Raw genomic sequence first — 9,896 nt, 5'->3', positions numbered from 1 at the left:
CCTGTGTGGGGAAATTTATGCAATCTTCCTGTAGATGTTTGTGGAATGATTTGAATGGAAGAAATAGTGTTTATTATTGTTGGTTTTGTGAAATCTATATCACATGTTTGCTTTTAGGAAGGAAATGGTTCATTTCTCTTTCTGCTGTGTGTTTGATCTTGAAAATCATTTTCTTGTTTACCTCTTTTATTTGGAAAGAATGAACTAGATTTGGCTTGTTGTGTGCTTTCTAGTTTCATGTTGCATAGATTTGGGGTTCTTGTGGGACGAAATTTCATCTTTTACCTTGCTGGTAAATCCATTTAAGAAAATTGGATTTGGCATTTTGTAAGTGTGTGCCGTGAAATGTTCTGGAAAAGAATCATTTTCATGCTTAAACGATTGGGTGTTTGGGTTTTTATGCATTGGGAGGCATGTATTTTATTCTTTTATTTCCTTACCCTTCCCTATCACATGGCATGCTAGTCCCACCACGCGGGACGGTTTTCCTTGCTGCCCACACGGTAGCAGTACTGTATCTGCAATCTCTGGCTTTCCTGAAGATCGTGCGTCTGTCGAATTTCTGTACCTACTGGTGCAACTTGAAAAATGGTTTTTGGGTGGCTATATAGGGTTTTGCTTTAGTCAAACCCCTTGTTTTTGTGATTTCCACCTCCACCAATAGCCAATAATGTATTGAAATGTGTGTGCTAGAACCTTATGTGTGTATAAGATCCTAAATATGCTAAAAATGCAAGAATTAGAGTTCTATCCTACGCTTTTGAGTATAGACCCTAAATGAAAATGAGAATGCTTCAAATCACAAATAGAATAATGGATCTAAAGCAAGGATGTAGAGCTGAAAATAAGTGTTGTGAAACTCATATGAAGACATGAAAATAACATGAAACCATACCAAACCCAAAGGGAGAGGTACAAGCCAATCAACTGTCAGTGATCTCCTATTATTCTTCAATATCTTCAAGGCTTCAATTGATGATGAAAATGGTTGATATAGACTTGATGGATGCATGATTTGCTGATCGAATACTTCACATAACCTACACTTTCGCTTCATAAGAGGCTCCTTCAATTGCTAGAGAATGGATCCTTCAAATGAGAAAAGGAAAGGCTTTATATATGAAACCCTAAATTTATTTTTGATCAAAGGCTGACCTAGAATTGATATATTTTCACATGCATTTGGATTGAAACATTATAATACCGCCAAAACATGATCCCAAAATTCCGGGAGAAAGAGTTGGGATTGGTGTGAATCACACTGGTCCTATCAACTTTTTTCCAAATTTCTAGGGATGCAAGGATTCTGATTATAAGGTGATTCCCAATTTTTTTCCTATCAATATTTAGATATGTGAAATTGGGCCTCAAAGGTTAAAATAGGACCTAATTAGGGCTTTAAAGGGGCCAATTTTATGATGTGTGGAGTGATAAAAGAGGACTTTAGATTAAATTAAATTAATTAATTAAATACTTAAAGGGAATTTTAAAATGCAAGATGCAACACACTAAGGTGGGTGCTTGTAAATGTTTGTTCAATTTACAATTCAATATGCAAGATGTATTCTAATTTTATTCTTTATATATCTATGTATTTTATCTCTATTATAATTTTGACTTGGACATGACCGATCAAGACACTACTTGGTCACACCCTTTGGTATATATTATCAACCGGTGTTTAACATATTTTTCAGCCCGATATTAATCGGAGTTCATGTAACATATTAATATATTGACCAGCTTGATATATTAATCGGGGTTCATGGAACATATTAACATATTTACCAATATGCCAATTGGTATTAATGGTGGTGTTTGGCGTGGCAAATTAACTGAAGTGAATCGGTGTCTATGTTAACTGACACCGATTGCTAACTAAAGGTTGTATTCATTAAATGGTGCGTACTATGCCACCCGATTGCAAGTTGATAATCATTTGCTGGGAACACATCCGATATAGATCGGGATAGATGGTTAACTTGATAACTATCATTGATCACCAATGTGCCATGATATGATTATCAATATTGATATAGATGAGGAATAATCATCAAATAAAATAGCTTGAAGTTTTTTTAATGGTTTAATCGATAGGATAAATGATTGAATGAGAGACTTCATTTATCTCTCATTCAATCATTTGTCTTACCGTAGCTACCATGCATTAACACTCCCTCTTAGCTAGGTAAGATAAATGAGAGTAGTGTATCAAGCATCACAATTTTAAATGATAGTTAGCATTCTTTACACAATCTAACTTTCTAGGAAATAATATTACCTAATCACATGATATGAAGTATCACCTAAACACATGATACAAAATTCCATCACCTCAATCTTGTGATGACAGAATATCACCTTAGCACGTGATATCAATATTGCCTAAGCATGCAATACTTAAGGATAATCATATGAGAAAATATTCCATTCTCATCTTTATCCAAGTTGAGGTAGGTGCGCTAACATTTCATATAAATGTTTTACCACAACACAATCATGGCTCATCCATGATACACTAGAGATCCAACATGATAACTGGTTTGGACATTATAAGATCGTCACCTTATAATGTCTCCATACAAGTGTTCATTATCTTGAGAGATCGCCACCTCTTAGATATGAACTTAGGGGATAAAAATCCAAAATGTCGTATCATGACAAAGAAGTTTACACATTAAACATCTTATTGATATGTAAATACAGATTACAAAGCAAATTACCTTTCTATCATACCTAAACCTTTTCTGAAGTGATCAACCTTCACCCTGGAAAGAGGTTTGGTCAGAATATCTGCCATTTGATCTCCTGTACAAACATATTCGAATTGAATTACATTTCTGTCTACCATATCTCGCACACAGTGGTATGGGATCTTAATATGCTTGGATCTGTCATCGAATACTGGGTAAACTGAAAGTTTTATGCAGCTCTGATTGCCACAGTGTATAATATTGGGTTTCATAGGTTCTCCAAACAACCCCACAAACAACTTTCTAAGTCATACTGCCTCTCGAGCAGGCATAGAAGTTGCAATGTATTCTGCCTCAATGGAGCTTTGTACTACAGAGGACTACTTCATGCTGATCCAAGATATTATGGCTGAACCTAGACTGAAGCAACACCCTGAGGTGCTTTTTCTGTCAGTTACACTTCCATCCCAATCTGAATTTGTAAATCCATGTAGGTTTATGTCAACTTTCTCATATTTGAGACCAAGGTTTAGAGTACCTTGTAGGTATCTCATGATGTTTTTTATTGCAACCAGGTGTACCTCCTTAGGTTCACACATGAACTGACTTAAGGCATTAACTGCATAACAAATATCTGGCCTTGTATTCACCAGGTACATCAGGGACCCAATCATTTGTCTGTATTGAGTAGAGTCAGTGGGTTGTGACTTTGCTGTTGCTTCTTTAAATTTATGTAAATTGGTTTCCATAGGAGAGGTCATGGGTCTACAGTTTAGCATTCCGAATCTCTTCAATATATCCAAGGTATACTTTCCTTGGTTTAGTATAATGTTGTCTAAATTCTGCCATACTTCCAATCCTAGGAAGTAATGAAGGAGTCCTAAGTCCTTCATATCGAATTTTTTGGATAGATCTTTCTTGCATTGATCTATAAGATGATCATTTCCTGCGATTAATAAGTCATCAACATATAAAATCAACATTAACATATCACCTTTATTTCTTTTGTAGTAGAGATTAGGATCTGCATCTTTTTTAGAGAAGCCTAGTCCTGAGAGATAGGTGTCAATTCTTTCATACCAGGCCCTGGGAGTCTGTTTAAGCTCATAGAGAGCTTTCTTGAGTCTGCACACATGAGACTCTACATCATAAATTTCAAACCCTTCAAGTTGCTCTAGATAGACTTCTTCTGAGATCTCACCATTTAGAAATGTTGTCTTAACATCCATCTGGTGTACCTTCCACCCCTTAGCTGCTGCAATGGCTAATACAACTCTTACTAATGTATATCTGGCAACATGTGCAAAAGTTTCTTCATAATCTACTCCTCTTTGAGAGAACCCCCTAGCTACAAATCTAGCCTTGTGTTTTTCAATACTATCGTCTGCAACATGTTTGATCTTAAAAAGCCATTTAGATGAAACAACAGATTTCTTAGTTGGCCTAGGAACAATCTCCCAAACATCATTTTTCATAATGGATTGATACTCTTCAGACATGGCATCCTTCCATACTTGATGTTCAAGAGCTTCTGATACATTATTTGGTTCGGCTTTAGAGAGATCATTCATAAGGGCAACATAGGTAGTGAATTTGTTAGGCCTTTTGCTTTCCCTAAAGTTTCCTGGAGGAGCAACAAACTTCTGAGCTTCTGCTATAGTTTTGGTGGCCCATAGTGGTCTTTTCTTGAGGTTTTCTCTAGGTGGACTTTGAGTTTCCTTAGGATTCTCCCTCTGAAGCTCAAAAGTAGGATCTCTATCTATGTTAGGGGTGGGGATATAGACTTCAAGCTCCAGAGAGCTTTGGGATCTTTTGAAGGCTAAGTCTTCTTCAAAGATCACATCCCTACTTAGTTCAATATTCTTTTGGCCAAGTATATAGAGCTTGTAAGCCTTGGAGGTTTCACTATATCCTACAAAGATTTCCCTTTTTCCAAAAGGCTCTAGTTTTAATCTTTTCTCCTTAGGTACATGAATATAGATAGGGCATCCAAATATCCTAAGGTGGCTAATATCAGGTTTTGATTTAGTAAAGACTTCCTCAGGGGTCTTATCTTCAAGATGAAAGTGGGGACATCTGTTTTGAATATATACAATAGTGCTAGTTGCTTCTGCCCAAAGATTGATATTTAGATTCTGATCAAGAATCATAGCTTTGGCAACTTCAACAATTGTCCTATTTTTCCTTTCAGCTATCCCATTTTGTTGAAGGTTATAAGGTATTGTTAACTCCCTCTTAATGCCTGAATTTTTACAACTCTTTAAATAATTCTGATGTGTATCCCCCCCCATTGTTAGTTCTTAGGGTTTTAATTTTATTTCCTGAGTAGTTCTCTATTAGTGATTTGAATTTTTTAAACCTATTAAGGATCTCTTCTGATACGAACATAGGTCCACATACATCAGAATGAACTAACTCTAAAATTTTACTTGTTTTCCTAGTACTATTCTAAAAAGCACCCTTAGTATTCTTACCTAGGGCACATCCTGTGCATGCCCCTGAATGATATTGCTTTAACTTGGGTAGACCTGTGACAAGGTCCCCCATTGATGATAAAGCTCTAAAATTTAGGTGGCCTAGTCTTCTATGGTAGATTTCATTGGCATCTTTGGTCTCATGAATTAGGGCTAAGTTGGGCTATGTACATAGCTCATACAAATAGCCTTGTCTTTGACCAATTGTTTTAACTTTCTTGATGGATGAATTCTTTGGCCAAGCCAATACTTTGTTGTCCATGAAGGTTACTCTGTATCCATTGTCCTCCAGTGCTGATATTGAGACTAGATTTCTCTTGATGCCTGGAACATATAGCACTCCTATAAGTTGTAATGATACACCCGACTTTAGTTTGATGGTGTAGGTTCCAACTCCTTTTGAGAGGGTGTGTAGAATCATCTCCGATAGTTACTTCCTCGTCATTCTCTTCTTTCATGGAGTCTAGTACTTCTCTGAATCCTGTGATGTGTCTGGATGAGCCATTGTTGATCACCCAGGAGTTCACTTTGTTTGATGCTTGATTTGTGAGTGCTAAATAGAGTACATAATTCTCGTAGTCCTCTTCTGTTTTGGATTTTCCTGTTTTGACAAATGTGGCTTGTTTAGCTCTTTTTGGACATTTGGCAACATAGTGCCCAAATTTATCACATCTATAACACTGAATCTGAGAGAGGTCCTTCTTGAAGGAGTTCTTTCCGTGACGACCTTTTCTCTTCCTGAATTGCTTCTGCTTGCCTTTCTTATTTAAGTTCGTATTAAGAACTTGAAGATCTTCATCTATATTCTTCTGTTTGATCCCTTTCTTATTTTACCTTGATTCCTCTTGGAGACAGTCAGCCTTCAGCCTATCAAACTTTGGGAAGTTATCCCTTGGACTGATGCCTTGGACGAATGTTTCCTATATGCTAGGCAACCCATCTAGAGCAATGAGGGTTAATTCTTTGCTTTGGATCTCATATCCAAGGGTTGCTAGTTTATCCCTTAGGGCAGATATTCACATGAAGTAGGCATTGACTGATTCTCCTTTTGTCACAGCTATGTGATTTATTTCTCTTTTTAGAGCCAAGGTTCTGCTGGCATTAGATATCTCAAAAGCATCTTCAAGTGCTTTGAACATGTTGAAGGCTGTTTCATGCTTCCTCATAATGGGTATAATGTTCCTCACCCCATCAACTATGATTTTGATAGCCTTATCATTTCCTTCTCTCCAAATTGCTTTGTCAGGTTTAGTCTCAGGTTCTTCAGTTTCAGTCTTTACAAATGATTTGATTTTATTTTCTTTTAGTATCATTTGAATTCTGAATTTCCATGCGGAGAAGTCATCACCTCCTCCGAGTCTGTCTTCAAATCTGATAGCGCTAGCCATTGATAGGATTGTGATGTTGAATATATGCTTGATTTGAATTTTACGTAAAATTCAACAGCCTCAGGTTCGATTTAACTTGACTCTGATACCATGTAAATGTTTGTTCAAATTACAATTCAATATGCAAGATCTATTCTAATTTTATTCTTTATATATATATGTATTTTATCTCTATTATAATTCTGACTATCTTCTTTGTTTGGCAGGTAAGAGGAGTATTTATTGATTTCGATATCCTCTTTCACAAATACCAAATGATATATATATATATGAGAGGGGAGGATCAAGCAGTGCCTTGACCAGTCCTGTCTTATGGACATGACCGATCAAGACACTACTTGATCGCACCCTTTGGTATATATTATCAGCTAGTGTTTAACATAATTGTCAGCCCGATATTAATCGGAGTTCATGTAACATATTAATATATTGACCAGCCCGATATATTAATCGGGGTTCACTAACATATTACATATTTACCGATATGCCAATCGGTATTAATGGTCGTGTTTGGCATGGAAAATTAACCGAAGTGAATCGGTGTCTATGTTAACCGACATCGATCACTAACTAAAGGTTGTATTCATTAAACGGTGCATACTATGCCACCCGATAGCAAGTTGATAATCATTTGCTGGGACACATCCGATATAGATCAGGATAGATGGTTAACTGGATAACTATCGTTGATCACCAATGTGCCATGATATGATTATCGATATTGATATAGATGAGGAATAATCATCAAATAAAATAGCTTGAAGTTTTCTTAATGGTTTAATCGATAGGATAAATGATTGAATGAGAGAATTCATTTATCTCTCATTCGATCATTTGTCTTACCGTAGCTACCATGCATTAATAGTGCTAACCTAAGTGTGGAATTGTAGCACCCAATTAAGGGTGCATAATTTATGACGCTACATTTAGGCCCCACTTTAGTGGTCATATGACACTACGTGTATATGCAAGCTAAAGTACGAAAAAGTAAACATTTCATGAAAAATTATATATCTATAAGGTGTAAGACGAAGCCCCCAACAGTATCTGCAATAAATTGTTAGATAAAATCACAAAATCACCTAAATGCTTACTAAGGAAATGATGAAATTCGCGGGTAGCTATATGCCCCTTATTTTAGCTTGCTAATTAGTGAGTTGAAACAAGGTATCATATTTACCCCAACGAATAATAAGTGATGACAAATGCTCACAATGAAGCTTGATATGAGATCAAAACACATCATGAAATATTTGGTAAGGAAGAGAACTGAAACACAACTCCAACGCAACCAACGGTGCAAAAATCGGAGTTCCCTAGCTCAAGATATGAATGTTTAAGCATAAAAGGTAGAATTAAGGTTTAGAAAAGTATATACTCTTAAATAGTGAAAATGACACCTTCATTTGTCGCTTTCACACTATTGTCTTATAGTACAGGAGAGGAGCCCACATAGCACTGAAAATGCCTCGATGACGACCTGAGATGCCCACACAGATGGAGATTCTATGACGCATTGTGATCGAGGATCACCTGCTTGATGAGGTGAGTCCATTCAACCGCATGTAGACTCTTTGTTTGACTACATTGACTTTCTGAGTAGGTAGGAAACCCTAACCTGCATGTGCCCCTAGCAAGGGCACCATGGTCCTCTTGGGGTGCCATGGTCCTTTTGGGGTGCCCTGGTCCTCCTAGAGCGCCCTGGTCCTACTATGGTGCCTTGGTCCTTGACTAGAGGCATGCATAGGATCAGGTGATAATTGATGAGTTAATTGATTTGGATTTTGGATGGACTACTGATACATGATTGTTTGATTTGCAAAGATTGCCATACATACTGTTGGATATTGTTGGTCATTGATGCTGCTAGGATATGTTGTTCTCATTGATGTCAACATATTCTTGTGTATTGCTCCGGTGATTGCAAATTGGGAAGATCTTCTAATATGGTTTTGTGGTGTTGTTTTGCTGATCATTGTTTTGCAGAGTTCGGTATATCCTCCGGTGTATTCTAGTGTGACCAGATCTTGTGCTAAGATTTTGGGATATTGCTTGGATGGTCTTGTGTATCTTTATTTTAGATGGATCATGATTTGGTGCTCCACAAGTTATCTTACTTTGTGACAGTTGCTGACTGGTTGTGTTCTTGAGCTTTTAGATGTTGATCGATGAAGATTTGATAAGTGGTGCTGGTGCAGATGTTCTTGATGATTCTAACATCCTTGTTGGTGTTTCCTAGTTGTGTCCTATTTGTTTTGATGATCTGCATTGATCGATGTGTGTGTTATTGGTGGTTTCTATGAATCAGTGATGACTTTCGTGTTATGCGTTTTCCTAGTGGTGTAGCGTGTTGCGGTTGATCTTGGTGTGATTTCCAGTGGAGTTGTGTGTTTGGGAATTTTTTTTATGACCATTTTATGCTATGCAAACCATTATATTTCTCTGGTGGTCAATCTTTGTATCGTGTGATGTAATTTTGTAATTGAGGGTTGAGGGTTTAGCCAACCTTGTTATCAAGGTTGATGAATTTTATATATAGGTGATATATTCATGTAATTTAGGTGTCGATGTTGTGTCTGCATTATTAGAGAAAGGTTTATGTGTGAACAAGAGATTTATCCTTCGATGTTGTGTTTGAGGAGAGTTTCGTGTTGCGGGGGGGACATTGTTTAACTGGAACTGTAATCAGGCATTTGGAGATGTTATTCTTTCAATTCATTTCTTTCGGATTGTAGTCTGAATCTTATTGTAAGTCAATGAGACTTCCTTGAGGGTTGTAGCCTTCTTGGCCATTACCATTTGAGCAGTGAGCTCTAGGCAGTGTGCCTGAATGCATGTGCATTCCCCATTGTAATATTTTCACATACTACTGCAGAGTATCATCTTACTATGGGTAGGTTCCCATCGTGGTTTTTCCCTTAACCGAGTTTTCTACGTTAAAATCTTGGTGTTGTGTGTCGTGCTTTCAATTTGCTTATCTATCTTATTATTGCAGTTTATCAGATCTATGTTTTGTGTTTAAGTTATATAATCCGGTGAAGACTGATTTACCCCTCCGTCCCCCTCATCCCAATCTTCCTTCTTGGTTGCTGCTAATAATTGGTATCAGAGCTAGATCTTTCGATAGAAGCTTAATAATTTGAGGAGATCCATTATGGCAGCTCAAGGTGTTATCTTTAGGAAGGACAGTCCAAGATTTGATGGAAGCAACTATGCTATACGGAAGACCCAGATGGAAGTGCATTTGAAATGTCCTGGTGAAGATTATTGGAAGATTACAAAGAATGTTTATACTGTTCCTCTGAATGGATAGTCCACTCCTGATGAGATCAAGGAAGCTA

The sequence above is a fragment of the Cryptomeria japonica genome, chromosome 8 (genome assembly GCF_030272615.1).
Source record: "Cryptomeria japonica chromosome 8, Sugi_1.0, whole genome shotgun sequence".
NCBI classification, from domain to species: domain Eukaryota; kingdom Viridiplantae; phylum Streptophyta; class Pinopsida; order Cupressales; family Cupressaceae; genus Cryptomeria; species Cryptomeria japonica.
Note: the sequence above shows the minus strand (reverse complement) of the source record.